Source organism: Neofelis nebulosa, chromosome 13, assembly GCF_028018385.1.
Source record: "Neofelis nebulosa isolate mNeoNeb1 chromosome 13, mNeoNeb1.pri, whole genome shotgun sequence".
NCBI classification, from domain to species: Eukaryota; Metazoa; Chordata; class Mammalia; order Carnivora; family Felidae; genus Neofelis; species Neofelis nebulosa.
Window position 1 is genome coordinate 73,483,358 of NC_080794.1, and position 17,849 is coordinate 73,501,206.

Below are 17,849 nucleotides of genomic sequence, written 5' to 3' on the forward strand. Positions count from 1 at the left end.
TGTATGCCACATGTCCATGAACAAAGAAAAATAACAAAGGAGAGGGAATGCAAATCTCCCCTTGCTCCCCGGGCACGCACGGATCCACGCACGCATTCTACCACCTGGATGCTCCCAAATTGTTTTAGTTCAGTGACATTTGTTTATATTGGGAGAAAATGAGAGATGCATACATAGCTAGTACTTATTTTGAGAAACAATGTATGCCATTTGTAATATGTAGTGGGAGCCTCTTCACTTTCACAGGAAACCCTGCCTGGGTCTCAAAGATGAGACTTTCATGAAAGAACCTTTACTAAAGATGCTTCACTGGGAATCCAACTTCCAGGACAGAACCTGCAGAGGGGAATCCTTTGTCCCTAATTGTATAGATGCGGACTCTAGTGCATTTATTTTTGCTTTGGGCTATGAGCATATTTCTTTAAGAAGAAGTAGGGGAGGATAGAATACCCAATAACTCCAGTAAGTGACTACATCAGAAAGACTAAAATCAGGTTATTAAGTCACAGGGACACAGAAGTGGCCTAGAAACAAGCAGTCTATAAATTCCTACCTGGAACTGAGCTGAGATGGGTTAAAAGCAATTATATGATTTCATCTGAGGAGGGGAGATGAATTAATGTTCAAGGCTCCAGAAAGAAGAAGGCTCCACAGAGCTCAAAATCATCCCATGGCCGGGTATGCATCTCAAAAGTCTTCCGTGGACGTGGACGTTGGCTGGTTCCTTTGGCTTAAAGGATCAGAGTATTTCAAGGGAAAAGAATAGAAATTTCCCAATGATGCCAGAAGAATGAGAAAGTCCTTGTGGTTAAAAACACAGGATTTGAAGACACTCATTTCTGGGTTTGCTGTTGCCTATGGGTGACTGTGGGTATTTTGCATAAGCACTCCGTGTCTCAGTATCTGAGAGGGAGGGAGGGAGGGAGGAAGGGAGGGAGGGAGAGAGAGAGAGGCACTCCATGCCTCAATATCTGAGAGGGAGGGAGAGAGGGAGAGAGAGAGAGAGAGAGAGAGAGAGAGAGAGAGAGACAGAGGGAGGTGGGGGTTGGGGGAGAAGTATTCTTACCCAATATTTCTTCATGTTTACTAAATGTTAGTTTATTATTTTACTGTTTTTCTGTCCTGCAAATCTAAATTCCACAAGGAGGTAGACACGGGGTGTTTTATACACTGCCATATCAAAATTCTGAGCTTATATACCAAGCCCAGAACATGTTAACACTGAATACATTTATGTTGAATGAATAAATGAATGTATGAATAGGGCCGCTCTTTGTGTTAAATGAGTCCACATTAAAGTGTTTAGTAAAGTGCTTGCCACATACTAATGTCCAATAAATGGCAGCCTAAACTTTTGCCCTATTTATTTCTTCTCCTTTTTGGAAAGGGACACAGATTCCTGGCTAAATACTTTGGGAGAAGATCTCTGTTTATGGCGTTTAATAGTGACTCAATTCTCTGATCTACAGTGAGGACAGGGACCCAACATTTTCTAAGCAGCATCTAGGAAAACACATTTTCCCATTTCTTTTGAGTCCTATTCACTCACATCTTTTTCCTATTCACACACTCTGCTCAGCCTTGCCTTTCACTTTTGCTTTAACTCTGGACCCTGCCAAGAATCACTTGGGTTTTCTCTTGTCTCTTCCAAGTCCTAACACTAGAAGGGACCATCTTAATCATTGCCTCCCCTGTGAGGTCCTCCCTGCCATATCCCTCCACCAGCAGCTTCTCTCCACTGTTAGTTTGTTGTCTTGGCACATGTTCAGCACAAAAGATATACTGCCTGGGTGTTTCATGGCCAACCAGCACAAGCCATGAGGACTGAGGTCTGATCTACTTGGAATAGAGACCATTCTGTTGATCAACACTTACCGAATTCCTACCCAATGCCCAATTCAGTGTAGGGTGCTGGAATTGAGACTGATAATGTGTTAGGAACGACTCTGGAAAGACAAAGCCCAGAGAGAGTTCTGCTGCTCTGGGTTTTGGCTTAAAAAAAAAGAAAGAGAGAGAGAGAGAGAACTCCAAGTTCTAGAGGCTTAGCCCTTAATTAGCTGAATCTGTGTGCATTCTGTTCTCTGCTGCAAAAGCTTTAGTGATGCACTAGTCCAGACAGGCTGTGAAATTTCCTCACAGACATACCAAGGAGCTTCTGCCACCTTGTGTGCTGAGAAGACATTGCAGTGTGATGGGAAATAGGGAGTTCGTACTTTTTACCTTGTGAACTCCATGAATTTTCTAATACAGTAATAGTAGTCAACTTTTCTTTTGAAAATTGTGCAAAGTTTTTAACAGAAATTTTATATAGAACCCCCATATATAAAATAGATGAAAAGTAAGTTGCTCCAGATGGTGTATGTTCTGGGAAAGATTGGAGATCTCAGAGCCCTGCCTCTTTGATCTCCCTTTTTTCCTCCAGAACATCGCTAATGCCCCTTCAAGAAACCCAGAGTTACTCATCCATAATGGAGAATCCAAGACCAAAAGCAAAACAAACAAAAAACAAAAACCAAAAAGCTGCAAGGGTCAGGTGGGGTGTTTTTATTTTGTTTTTGTTCATTTTTTTAGGTGACCTTAACAATCCTTTAGGGAAGAATAACTGACTTTTTATTTTATTTTGTTTTATTTTAGAATTTTTTTTGAGAGACAGAGAGTACAAGTGGGGGAGGGCATAAAGGGGGAGAGAGAGACAGAGTTTGAGAGACAGAATGAGAATCTTAAGCAGGCTGCATGCTCAGCACACAGCCTGACACAGGGCTTGATCCCACAACCCCGGGATCATGACCTGAGTGGAAATCAAGAGTTGGACACTCAACCGACCGAGTCACCCAGGCGCCATGGGATTCATTATGTATTGACACTTACCCTGTGAAGCAGGCTCTGATATCCCCATTTCCCAGATGAAGAAACTGAGCCAAAGAGAGATTCAAGATTTTACCCATGGCTATCCAACTTTTCACGGGTTGAGACAAAAAAGAAAAAAGATTGACTCCAATGAGAATCTCATGACTTGGGAAAAAAGTGGATATTTTGCCTTCATCAGAGCCTGAAGCCTTGTATGTGTCCCAGAGATGGGAAGCCTGGAAAATAGTCCTCCTATTAGAGTTGGTCATCTGTGGATGATAAACAGTGGATGCAAAGCCCAACTCTGCACTGTTTCTGCCTTTCAGATGCTCAGATCTGCCAAGTACAGAACCTGTTCTTTGATGGGTGCCCTGAGGAAGGGCACCATTTGGGGGCTCCAGTAATGCAATCATTTTTAATCAGCATTTAATGAGGCTATAAGCAGCCTCAGCTTACCTCTGTTGCAGAGAGGCAACTACATATAAACCTCAATTACTCAGACATTTAAAAATCAATTTCAAATAAAATGTCTAGGTGATGGAACTGAAGGGATGAGAAGGATCAGGATGTGTGCACAGGCCTGGCAGGTCTTGTCAATACAATTGAGGTAGACAGATCTGGTAATGTAATAAAGGTGGCCCATCTTGTGCCCCTCAGGGTTAACAGGAATAGGTCTTATCTCTTAACTTCCCCCAAAGCACAGGAAGATTCCAACAACAGAAAGAACAGAACGCAACACTGACTTCTGCACATTCAAGCTGTGATGGGAATGTTAGCTTTATCTTATTTTATAGTTGTGAAGAGGAAAAGTAGCCTTGGGCTACCCCACTCAAAGTGCTTGTCCCAACCTGGCCTCCATCTGAACCACCAAATCAGATACACTACTATTTCTATAGATCTTGACTTTTTTTTTTTTTTTGCCAGCCATATTTACTTATCATCCCCATCAACATGCTGGTTATTTAACTCAATAAAGTTTTATTGAGCATGTACCCAGTGGCAGGTACTGTGCTGAGCAACATGAGGATACAAAGGTAAGGAAGTTATAATCTCTGCCTCAGTTTACAGGGTGGAAGAAATGAGGTCAGTTCCCTATCTGATCAGGGTTTATGGTCTTGCAAAACCAAATCACTTGTGTCTTTAGACATGGCAGGCTCTCTCACCTATGAGTCTCAGCCAATGTGGACAAGAGGGGGCGTTAGCCTTTCCTTTGATTATACTTCCTCCAATAATTTCTTTTATAAATTTTATTTGCTAAAGCTAGTAAGAATCAAATGTCCATTACTTTCACTAAGGAAACAGCTAATACACAGGATAGCACCATTAAATAATAATAATAATAATAATAATAATAATAATTTAATGAGGAAGTATTAACAATAAGTATTGTGCTAAATATGAGACTTGCACAATATTTTTTACTACCCAAATTACCTGATGAGGTGGGTCTTGCTATTATCTTAGTTTCTACATTTTGTGCATTAACATACCTTATAGGGTTATTTTATGGATTAAATGAGGTATGATTGTAGTGGCACCAATAGGGTTGGCTTTCTAGGACTACTATCCCTATCTTGAGACTTATCACCCTTTCTTTTCATGTTGTATACGACGGTGTCCCTTGTAGTTGCCGAAGTATAACTTTCCAAAAGTTAAACACATGACTCATACAAAATAGAATGAACATGAATCCAATGTCTACTCAACTTACTACTTAACGAGGGGATCATTAGGATGGCAACTCTGGTTCAAAGGAGAATTTGAGGAAGGGAATTCCTCAAATGACCTTAGTTAGTAGGTCAAAGGGATACTGAAATGAATTTGTTGGTATGTTATGAAACTGGTTAATATCTTATAGAGCAATAAATCTGTAGCCTTCTGGTTATGCTTTCTACCTTATAAAAATCAACCAGTAGATATATAACTTCAGAGTATCTGGGCTCTAATCAAATAGTAAATAGCAAATTTAAACATAAGTACATTATTCTAGGTCAGGGAGCCAGTGAACTTTTTAACCAGCCAGACAGTAAATATTTTTGGCTTTCCAGGTCATATGGTTTCTGTTGAAGCTACTCAATTCTGAGACTGTAGCATAAGAACAGCTTTAGATAATATATAAATAAATAGATGTGGTTGTTCCAATAACACTTTATTTATAAGACCATGTGTGTATGGGTCAGAGTTTGCCCATTCCTATCTTAGAGAATTAAATAATACTTGGTGAGCTAGTTAACGTGTAAGGTGACATTAAGGGTGAAATTATCTTATTGCTGTACCTCTACCTTTTGATTTCTTTTTCTTAACAGCACTAAATAACATGAATGGGCCCCCTGGATTTGCTGATGCAGTGTTCCTGCCCCCCTCCCCCAACCATGTGTGTGAATATAGTGAAGACTTGATGTTTATTCACATGGACACTATTCTCCCCCTGCCTGACTTCATCACTGTAGACTAGACTACAGTTCACACCTGACCCAATCTCCAAATTTGAAATGGGACAACGTGATTCATACCTCAGGCTGTTCCTTTCTTTAGTAGAAGAAACATAAGCTCTGGGGCTGATGAAGGAAGTTATTTTCTGCCACCTCACTTGGAAAGCAGGGGAAGTGAGGTCAGAAGGAATCCACTCACTGCCTCTCTGGGCCTCAATTTCACTATCTACACAATGGGAATAACGTACCTACTGGGTATGTAGTTTAATGTGATAATGTGTGTAAAGAACCCAGCTTGGAGCACAGCATATGCGCTGGAAAGATCACTTCTCGTATTTTGAAGACCCCTCTTCCTGTCTTTCCCAAGTGACTCCAAATGACTCCAAATGGCTTTACCGTGACGCAGGGAGATGCAAGTACCACAACTCTGCCTCCTCTTTGCTTAAGTTCAATGCCCTTCCTTTTATTTCTGTTTTATCCCACTGTTGGCCTCTAGCCTTTGAATTTTACTCAAACTGTTTCCAGTAACTTCGTGCTTTATAGTTTAGTAACCAAGCTGACTTCTCTATTTTCTTCTGTGAGTGAGGAAGGGGGGGTCGTGGACAGGATTAAGTGTTAGATGGGCTTTAGTGTGGCTGAGTGCTTTAAAAGAGATTCTCTTTAGTCCTCACAACCACCCATTTCTAGGGACACTGTTATCCCTATTTTATAGGTTAGGCTCACAGAACTTTAAGTTACCATCCCAAGACTGTGGTCCTGAAAAGTGTGGGGGGCTGGATTCCAACCTGGGTCTAGCTGACCACAAATATAATCAATGCTTTTATTCACTACAACACACTTTCATCACAGTGCTTTCAATTTGGTTGCCATTTTGCCTTTTAGCTACCTCTTTCCCTTTGGCAAAACTAATCCTCTGGGGCCTGAAATGAAGGAAATGAACAAAGATTGTTCAGTGCTAAAAGTCAAACAAGAAGCTTTTAACATGATGTCCTCAAATACTTCAGCACCTCATAAGTGCTTTCATTTTTCATTTTTGAGCAAGTCAATAGGCAATATCTCCATCATGGATGTCTCACTTCAGGGGATGTGCTCACCAGTAATCTGACTGGCCCTCCAGAGAACCATCAGCTCTGAGCATGACAGGAATTCAGGGGCCAGAATTGGCTAACTACAGGATGCACAGCCAGATCATCCTAGAAAGGTTACATCCATCAAAATGCAGCTATGGTCCTTGCAAAGAACACGTCTGTATGTGGGCTTATGAGAATACCATGCCCCCAAATGACCAGCACCAGCCACTGTAATAAGAAAGAGACAATAGGACAGGGGAAAGGTGAGGAGGTGAACTTTTTGCAGAGGATACTTGCTTTTGGCTCCCTGACATTGTAACAACCTACCTTCTTTTTTTCCCTAGTTTGGTGAGCTATAGATGACAAATAACATTGTATTAAAGTGTAAAACATAATGATTTCATATATGTATACATTGCAAAGTGATTATCTCCATACACTTATTTAATATCCATCATCTCACATAGTTACAAATGTTTGTCTTGTAATGGAAAATTTTAAGATCTACTGTTTTAGCAACTTTCAAACAGCCAACACGGTATTGCTAACTACCTGCTTGTTTTTTTTTTTTTTTTTTTTTTTTTTTTTAAATTTATTTATTTATTTTTGGGACAGAGAGAGACAGAGCATGAACAGGGGAGGGGCAGAGAGAGAGGGAGACACAGACTCGGAAACAGGCTCCAGGCTCCGAGCCGTCAGCCCAGAGCCTGACGCGGGGCTCGAACTCACGGACCGCGAGATCGTGACCTGGCTGAAGTCGGACGCTTAACCGACTGCGCCACCCAGGCGCCCCGCTACCTGCTTGTTTTTTAAAGAATCACGGTAGCTTGAAATCAAAGCTTCTCTTCCCTCTGTCTCCATTACAGATCTCCGTCTTTCCCCCAGCTCCATGGTGAGTAGAGCACAGTCATGTGACCTAAACTGGAAGATCAGATGCTCACCACTGGGACGTGAATCTCAAGAATGTAGCACGTCTACACAGGAGTAGTTAGAGATTAATTATATGAGCTACAATAGAGCTTAAAGGCTTTTTGAAAATGCCAAGGTTAGTGGCAGCAGTCTACAAAAACTGTTTCTGCCACAGGATCTTAATGGTGCCCCAACCTCCCTTGGTTTTTCCCCAATCTTTGAGCTCAGTTCTCCAGGCCCTCAATGTTGTGAACTATCCAAGAGTTTTCCAGGAGGTTTTTGTTACTTTGTTAGCCTAATTTGGCTTCCACAGCTGGCACCAGAGTACTCTGAGTGATGTGCTCCTCCATATCCACCAGCAGGGCTTGGACTCCTTCATATATTGTTATCTCTGTTCAAAGGAGATTTCTCCGAGACGGACTGTCAGAGTTCCTACTCAATTGGGAGAAAAGGACAAATGGCCTCAGAACTTGATTTATGTAGAACCTTAGCACTAAGGGGTTAGGTTGGCTATTCCTCTATTTTTACTAATCCACTAATCTGAGATATACGTGCATATAGGAGTCAAGACAAAGACTTTCTTCCTGTCATCAAAAGATAAGTTTCAATAATCTCACATCAAAGCTCAGATTATTTCTTTCATAGGAATAGAAGGTCCACAGAATGAATCGGGTCAAATTTCTGCTCCTGTGGTCATTAAATAAGGAAGCAAAAACTGAGTTGCGTAGTGCTGGCATTTGTTTGAGTGTGTCCTAGATGCTAGGTAAAATGCATGAGTATAAAGTGATGAGGGAAGCTGATACCGGATGCTCGCGCTATTGCATTCGTCCTTCAACTCTGCACAGTGAGGTAAATACTATTACACTCGTTTTCCAGTGGGGAAAAGAGGGCCACACAGACAGAAGAACTTGCTCGGCCATAGAGCTGGTAACTGTGCAGCCAGGATTAAAAGTGACACCAAAGTCTATGCGTTGTCCACTCTATCAGCTTTGGAAAACCTGAAGACACCGTAGCTCGTGAATTCAGTCACAGGTGAGGCCATTCTGGCCAAAGAGGAAAGAGTCCACTTTTGCCAAATAGTGCAAATGCATCGTAGGGATTGTTTCAGCTACACTAAATTTCATTTCAAAGGAGTTCTTTTAATGGGTATACAGAGTGCCCATCACATAGTAGGTAGTAAAGGAAATACTGAATTGGATTCAGTAACTTCTGGCTGGTTAAGAGGCAAAACAGCAACGGACGTAGAAATAATTAATTTGGGCTTTTGTGTGGTATTTTCCATACTTCTCAATTTGTTTTGCTGTTTGGCAAAAATAGAAGTCCAAATTCTTTCTGGGCTGTTTCATAATTGATAGATGAACTTGTTCTAATTGTTGATCCATAGAGAATGGCTGGAAATACCAATACCCTTGAGGTTAAATTTCCCAACTTCTGTTGTGGAAATGTTTAGTCAACTAATGATCTCCTCCACCCTCTGCTGTTAGCTTTGGCAGGAACGGCATCCTTTGCTTTTAAAGGAACTTGACAATAATCCTCAAGGGAGATAGATACCTGTCCGAAGCTTCCAAAAACCTGGAATGAGGATGGCAAAACATGGAGGAAGGAATTTAAATTCTTTGCTAAAAGAAAAGTGAAAAAACAATCTGTAAATGCAAATGTCCATCTATGATTTGAATGAATTAAGCAGAAAGAAAAAGCACATCCAGAGACTCAGAGGCCTGGTTGGAAATTTTTTAAATGTGGTCTCTGCCAGGTAAGGTCTAAGGAGCCTGAATAATTTTTTATTTGAGGCTGCTGGTCTCATCTGCCCATCCATCATCCATCATCTATCCGTCAATAATGTATATTGGAATTTTACTGAGGAGAACACAAAGATGAGAAGATATCTGTTACCTTCAAAGAACTTCATGGAAACAACACAATCTGTTTTTTTATGTTGGTTTTAGCTAATATTTACTTAGCATTGACTATGCAACAGGCACAATGCTTAAAAACGGGACAGATATCTCATTTGATTTTCACAACTATCACATAAGAATATTATTATACCTTTTTCCTTTCAGGAAACTGATACAAAGCAAGGTTATATAACATGTACATACAGTGGGCTGGTGGAAGATAAATCTCCAAGCAAACCCATCTGACTCTGAAGTCAATGGCATGCTTTTAACTTCTTTCCTACCCTGTCAGCTTATATAAGACACAAACTCAGATCATGAACTAAATCATTGTCCAAGGTTTGGCTAAAAGTAATAGTTAATATTTAGAATGTGAAAACTACAGTTGTTATAGGGTATGTGTGTGTTTCCTGGGGGATTACTGTAAACTCTTGGATAGGGAACTAAGGAGGGAAAACATGGGTCAAGAAAGGCTTTATGGATTCTTGGCCGTACATTAGCTCCGTAAAATATAGGTTGAAGGAGAGTGTCCTGGTAAAGAGAAAAGGCATGGAAAGAAAAATGTCTCCCAAGGGTTCAGGAAGAAAAAGGCCATATAGGCAGTACTAATGAAGAATGGGTATCTTGTACTCAAATAACTCAACCCTCAGCAGCCAGAATCCACATCTGCCATTTGAGAGTGATTCCTTTTGGATATCCGGGGTTTTCAGTCTTCGTGCTATCAACAAGAAGAATGTCCTATTAAGCATCATCACTCTTGGGGGGGGTGTTAATCTAAGCAATTGGTTCTCCGCTGTAAAATTAGGGTACTGGCAGGGAGAAGGGGGCACAGTGGCATGCTCGGTTGTGGACTAAGACAAAGGTAGGAACAAAGTTAAGAGGAACCAACAAGGGCTGCTTAAGTACCCCAGAGGCCTTCGTCTTCCTCCTCCCCTTGTCCTTGGGGGAGTGGGGGAAGTATCCATTCCTGCCTACTTTTGAGAGCTGTAACTAGAATCAAGTTTGCAGATATGGAAGAAGGCTGTCTACCAGGAGTCAGGAGGCCTTTGAAAGAGGATCTATAACCAGCAGAGAAAGAGATGAGAACAAATACACCAACTCCCCTTTCCTCCTGCCTTCCAGTGTTCTGATGCTGTCTCCATTGACCAGAGGACAAGGAAACACAAGTGAAGCAGGTCAAAGAGACACTCTCCCAGGGCACAAAGTAGGATGAGAAGGATGGAGAAAAGGAAGGATCTGGAAAGGAAATGGAGAATGGCCAGCATGAAGGCCTACAGTGGTGAGATGGGACAGAAGTAATGTGTTGCTAATTGCACTTAAAGTAATGAAACTTGGGGCTCCTGGGTGGCTCAGTCGGTTAAGCGGCCGACTTTGGCTCAGGTCATGATCTCGCGGTCTGTGAGTTCAAGCCCCGCGTCGGGCTCTGTGCTGACATCTCAGAGCCTGGAGCCTGTTTCGGATTCTGTGTCTTCCTCTCTCTGACCCTCCCCCGTTCGTGCTCTGTCTCTCTCGTCTCAAAAATAAACGTTAAAAAAAAATTAAAAAAAAATAATAAAGTAATGAAACTTGCAAATTATTTCATTTTGTAAATTAAGGCAGATTCAACATTATCTCCTCAATCTCTTTCTCTTACTCACCTGAATTTAGATTTTCTTCTATGGTCATGAGAGAAAAGGGTGGAGTTATAATTAGCTGGGGGCTGGGAATGATCTATAACTCTTTGTATCCCCAGCAGTGAGTCTAACATGTGAGTGGCATCCATCGTGTGTTGTGTGGGGAAAAGATGGAGTATCACTGTTTTAAGTCAACCAGACAGCCCTGTGATAGGAACTGGTACTTGATCAGACTCCCTCCCAGGCACTAGTGATGGAGGAGGGGAGGGAGAGCAATGAAGCCGGAGAGAGAATATATAAACAGAACACTGGGAAAGGAAAAAGGGAAGGAGAAGGGACAAAGATAAAAATGCAACAATGTTAATATTTTGTGTAGAGCTGACCCTCTTATGTTAATAAACCTCCTACCTGCAGACCTAGGAACATAAAGCCATTTGTAATGGGAGGAAAAGAGGAGCATTATGCCTCTTTTTCTGTTTTTGAGAAGATAGTTCTCTCTCTCTCTCTCTCTCTCTCTCTCTCTCTCTCTCTCTCTCTCTCTCACACACACACACACACACACACACACACACCCCTAAGAGTAGATTTTTAAGTTAGAACAGTAATGCATCCAACTTCCCATTATCATTAGTAGAAGGCAGGGAAAGGGTTGTTTGAAGAATGATTCTCTCCCTTATCTCAGAATCAGCCTGTTATGCAGAGGGCATGCTGAGTGAGGGTGGCAGAAATCTCCCTCTGGGCTCTGAGAACATATGTTCTCCAGGGAATTTGAGAGAAGGAATCGCCAAAGTGCTGTGTTTATGCTCATAATTATCTCTTTCCCTATTAAAAAATTGGCTCTCAGAGATTATTACTGGCTGGATATAGAGTATCTTCTTGAGGCGATTTTGAAACAGTCTCTCTCTTTCTCTGCACGCACATGCACCCACACACTTGCATACAGAGCTGTACATGATAGTACTCGGAATGAAATTTGAAAACTGAACTGAAGCACACACTGTGGTAAATTAAATGGAGCAAACATATCCATGGCAAGACTTGAAAAAAATGTTATATTTTTCCTAGAAACAAACAACTCCATAATAACAGAACTGAAAAAGAAAAAAAAAGACAAGTAAACTAAAACTTCTAAGTCTGTCTCAGTGACATGGAAAGTCCACTGAAGTTTTTGTAAGAAGCTGTTACCAAAATCCTAAAAATCCACTCTGAATTCCAATGATCTATTTTCCATTCCAAGTTGTTACTTACTGGGGCAGCATTGCCATTATCCTTGTTGAGCAATGGCTTATAGATGAATAAGAAATTTAGAATCCAGTATTTGAATTCAGCAGGCTGTTTCCAGTAAGTAATTTGAAACCCAGGAAATGCCAAAAACATAATTACTAATCCAAATAGCCCTTCGTATCTGCATAAATAAAAATGGGGATCAAACTCTGGTTAATAGAGATCATTTCCTATCATGCTCATATTCTCAGTGTTGTGACAGGGACTGCTACAATTGCTTTTTGCCATTATATTGTCACTGTCATTTGAAACACCCTTAGAGGAGAGAAGATGATTGACTTGGAATGTATTAGCAAGGTAGATTGTCTTTCTTTGCAAATATGTGGTCTAAAACTTGGGGAACACCCTGGAGACTGTTGGGAGAGTGTCCCCCTAGCTTTTCCTGGGATTTTCATTCAAATGCCAGTGCTTTCAGTAGGCTCTCTTCGTAGGGAAGAAATCTAGAGTGTTCATTTAGGACTCAAAAGGGTGAGGAGGGACATGGATTCTTTCTGTATCTCTTGGTTGAACTAATGCTCTAATCACAACCACTGGTCCCCTCACTGTGATTTCCCCAAGGTAGGGGTGATTCTGTTTCCTCCAGACAACTTGTAAAGTTCTTGAAAGACCCCGGAAAACTGAACCATACTTCAAAATCCCAGGAACCACTAAAAGGACTGTGGGTCAGAGGAGTCAGGTTCTGCAAATACAGTGTGAATCAAATCTGGCTCCATACCTTTCCCAGCAATTTCAACTGTCTCCAATGTCTCCAATAACCCAAACTCAAAACCTGGGTCTGCTTTGATTTTTCATTCTCTTTTAGAACTCAGTGATCAAGTCCTTATCACTGCATTCAGCTGCTGGCAATAGATCTACACCAGTGAACCATGGGACACCAGGGAAGCATTGTTGATTGTCCAAATAACACTCATTCCATTTCCCTGCTTTCTTGCAGGAGAAGCATGTCCTACTCTAGAGGCTAAAAGTGCCACACTTTGCTAGACATGGGCATGAGACCCAGCCATGGCCAATGCATGAAATCTGCTAGGAGTCTTCTAGGAAAGGTTTTCTCCTCCCTACGAAAAGAGACATACTACATATACATAAGAATGGTTAAAATTAGGGGCGCCTGGGTGGCTCAGTCGGTTAAGCATCTGACTTCCACTCAGGTCATGATCTCTCAGTTTGTGAGTTCGAGCCCCGTGTTTGGCTCTGTGCTGAGAGCTCGGAGCCTGGAGCCTGCCTCAGATTCTGTCTTCCTATCTCTCTGCCCCTCCCCTGCTAACGGTCTCTCTCTGTCTTTCAATAATAAATAAATGTTAAAAAAAATTAAAAAAGAATGGTTAAAGTGAAAAGGATTGACAATATCAAGTACTGGAGAGGATGGGGAGTAACTGTACCTCTTCCACATTGCTTTGAAGAACACTTTTCCAGTTTCATATGAAATATAGAATATATGTTCATCAGGAACATTGGTCTATAATTTTCTTGTGGTGTCCTTTTCTGGTTTTGGTATCAGGGTAATGCTGGCTTATAAATTGAGTTTGGGAGGATTATCTCCTCTTCAGATTTTGAAAGAGTTTAACAAGGATTGACATATTAAAAAAAATGTTTGTTAAAATTCACCAGTGAAACCAGGTGGTCCTAAACTCTTCTTTATTGGGAGATTTTGACTACTACTGATTCAGTCTCCTTACTCATTATTGGTCTGTTCAGATTTTCTATTTCTTCATGATTCAGTCTTGGTAGGTTGTAGTTTTTAGGAATTTATCAGTTTCTTCTAGTTTATCCAAGTTTGTGTGTATGTGTGTAATTATTCAAAGTAGTCTCTTACGATTCTATTTCTGTGTAGTATCAGTTCTGAGGTCTCTTCCTCCATTTTGGGTTTTATTTATTGAAGTCTTTTTTCTTTTTTTTTCTTAGTCTAGCTAAGTATTTCTCAATTTTCTTTAGCTTTTCAAAAAATCTGCTCTTGGTTTTGTTGACCTTTTCTATTGTATTTCTGGTCTTATTTCACTTATTTTTGCTCTGATATTTGTTTTTTTCCTTCTTTTTGCTAATTGCAGTTAGCTTGAGTTAGGTTGTTCATTTGAGATCTTTTCTCTTAATGCAAGCCTTTATTGTTATAGACTTCCATTTTAGAACTGTTTTTGGAGCATCTAACAGGATTCAGTATGTTGTGTTTCCATTTTCATTTGTTTCAAGTCATTTTTTGAATTCTCTTTTGGTTTCTTCTTTGACTTATTGGTTGCACAGAAGTGTGTTGTTTAATTTCCACATTTTGTGAATTTTCCAGCTTTCTTCCTATTATTGATTTCTAGTTCCATATTATTGTGGTTTATTTTATTTATTTATTTTTTTAACGTTTATTTATTTTTGAGACAGAGAGAGACAGAGCATGAACGGGGGAGGGGCAGAGAGAGAGGGAGACACAGAACCGGAAGCAGGCTCCAGGCTCTGGGCCATCAGCCCAGAGCCCGACGCGGGGCTCGAACTCACGGACCGCGAGATCGTGACCTGAGCTGAAGTCGGGCGCTTAACCGACTGAGCCACCCAGGCGCCCCATTATTGTGGTTTAAAAAGATACTTACTATGATTTCAATGTTAAATTTGCTAAGACTTGTTTTGTGATCTGTCCTGGAGAATATTCCATGTGCACATAAGAATGTGTATTCTGTTGTTGTTGGACGGGACATTTTGTATATGTCTGTTAGGACCTTTTGGTATGGTTCAAGTTTAACATTTCCTTGTTAATTTTCCGTATCAATGATCTATCCATTGTTGAAAGTGGGTATGAAAGTCCCCTACTATTTTTTTTTACTTTTGTATATTTCTCCCATCAGATCTGTAAGTATCTATTTCTTTAATATATTTAGGTACACCAATAGTAGGTGTGTATATATTTATGATAATTATATCTTCTTGATGAATTGACCCCTTTAGCATGATATAATGACTTTCTTTTTCTCTTGTTAAGATATTTGGCTTAAAGTCTCTTTTGTCTGTTATAAGTAGAGGTACCACTGCTCTCTTTTGGTTTCCTCTCTCATAGAATACATTTTTTCATCACTTCACAATGAGCCCTGTATGTTATTAAAGCTAAAGAGAGTTTCTTATAGGCATTGTATAGTTGGGTTGTGCTTTTTTAATCCATCCATCTACTCTATGTCTTTTGACTGAAAAATTTAACCCATTTATATTTAAAGTAATTACTGTTATGTAACGACTTATTAATTCCATCTTATAAACTGTTTTCTGGTTTTGTAGTTCCTTTATTCCTTTCATTCTCTCTTGCTGTCTTCTTTTGTGAACTGATAAATTTCCATAGTTGTATGCTTTGATTCTCTTTTTATATTTTCTGAATCTCTATCTTTTGTGATTCTCTTCTTTTTATCTTTTGTGAATCCCCAGAAATTCATATATTAAAGCCCTAACCTCCAATGTAATAGTATTTGGAGATAGGGCCTTAAAGTAGGCAATTGGTCCTAATCCAATGTGACTGGTGTTCTTAGAAGAAGAGCAAGAGACACCAAGGATGCCCATACACAGGGGAAAAACATGCGAGGATGCAGCAAGACGACAGGCACCTGCAAGCCAAGGAGGAAAGCTTCAGGAGAAACAAACCTGCTGAAACACTGGCCTTGGACTTCCAGCCTCCAGACTGTGAGAAAATAAATTTTTGTTGGTCTGTGGTATTTGGTTATGGAAGCCCTAGAAGACTAACACAAGGCACCAGTATAATGTTTTCATTAATCATCAATGCTTATGCTGTTTTTAAAGATAGTGCCAGCAGATCACCCACTGTGAACTATCTAGTCTCTAAAATTATTTACTAGGCAACCAACTCATTTTCATAATCAGAGATGAAGCTTAAACACATAGCTATGGGGGAAAAAGAACAGTGATTGAAATTTATGTGTAGATATAGGTAATTTTCTTGAGAACAGTGGGGATAAAGACATTGACACTATGTGTTCATACAAGAAGGGATTCTGAAGAGGTATATGGTGTGGGAGGCAATTAATGGCACTGAAGATAAATTTTTATGAGTTTTCAAATCTACCATATTTTCTGGCTGAAGTTATGGTTAAGGATTATTGTTTTTGTTGTTCTTTACAGCTGTGGTTTTTAGAAAGATTTAATACAATAGATGGAAGCAGGCCAGTAAGCAATTTTTTTTGTGGGGGATATGTTTCTTTCTCCAGACCATTGCATAGAAAATTATTAAAAGTCTAATTTGGATGCATTTCCTTAATCTTAAAATCTTTGACTTATTTGGATACAAGAATTCTGTGTCAGGATAATTATGAGTGTATTGTTTTATTGAAGAAGCTAAAAATGAAGTCCAAATAAGCCAGAAGTACTCAGGTAGGCCATTCCAGTTTGGGGATCCTGAGAACTGCTGTGTGATTGCTTTTGGGCAAAATAGTCCTAAGAAGTAAATTTATATTCTGCAGTTGGCTTTGCCCTGAGTTCATTCCAGGGTCTAAGCAGCGGTTTGGGATCTGCCTGGGATTAACTGTTTCACACTTTCCCCTGGGGACCTGCTCAAGTATTATAAATCGTGAGTAAACTCCACAAACATGCTCTTTCCTGGAGAACTGGGAGGGTGTGGAGAGTGGATGAGGAAGAACTATGCCAGGAAGAGAGTCCTCACCACAACTTGACCATGGTAGCATCCTGATCTTGGACTTCCAGCCTCCAAAACTGTCAGAAAACAAATTTCTTTTGTGTAAGCCACCCAGCCCATAGTATTTTGTTATTGCATCCTGAGCAGACTAAGATATATTTATTCCAAGAGAATGGTTTGTTAGACCCTAGATTCTTGATACAAAAGGGAATGTTTCTGAATTCAAAGGCTGTCTGCTAACATTTGGCGTGTTGGTTTTCTGTTGATGATTAGTTGCTAATGATAGCTTCTGAGGAAATACCCATTTTAGTTGATCTGAGCATGTACTGCCCATGCTCTTTATTGCTTGCAGTAACACACAAACTGGGAGGAGGAAGGATGTATCAACGTGCACACTGGGGATGATATCACACCACAGACACTGACCCAGTTAGGGTCACTGACCAATTTGTACAGGACTGAGTGGGTTCATGGGACATGGGACTTTCAGTGATAAAACCAGGAAAATCCTGGGTATACATGGACAAATCAATCAGCCTAACTGGGCCAAGGTTTATCTGTTAGAAGACCAAAGGTGACATACAATGAGGAAATGGAGCATTTACTGAAACATAATTAGAGCCTTGGACTAGAGCCTCAGTCTAGTCTTACCATTGTGTGCCTTGGATAAGTTATTTCACTTCTCTGTGCCTAAATTCTGTTTTCTATGAAGTGAAAGACTAGATTACTTCTAAAGGATGTTCCAGTTCTCATATACTACCTTTTTTGATTTGTGGATTGGTCTGTCATTTGAGAATTGGAAAGGTTCGATTGTATCAATCCAGAAAATAATCTGAGAAAAGGAACAGAGCTCTTAGCGAGGTACAAAGATATGCCTGTGTGTAGGGTACTGCCTTCATGAAGCTTATTATCATCTACTGCAGTAGACAGTAAATGAGTAAACCAGCACTTGTCAGTGCTGGGAAGGAAATAGCTAATTGTTGTGATAGACAATGATTGGGCATCTTCTCAGAAGATGTAATGTTGTTTTAGCTGAGATTAGAAGAACCAGACATAGGAGATAGAGAAGGTAGGGGGAACAGCAAGCACATAAGAGCCTTAAATGGCAGATATGAAGTTAAAGGAACAGAAAGGACTGGAAAGAAATGAGGCTGGAAAGCTAGGCAGGGGCTTGGTCATGCCAGGCT

The 17,849-nt window shown here is 40.3% G+C and overlaps 1 pseudogene; it reads left to right on the plus strand.

The window, feature by feature from the left end:
* Positions 1–17,849, plus strand: part of LOC131492444 (rhomboid domain-containing protein 3-like) — a 55,311-nt pseudogene that overhangs the window by 23,435 nt on the left and 14,027 nt on the right.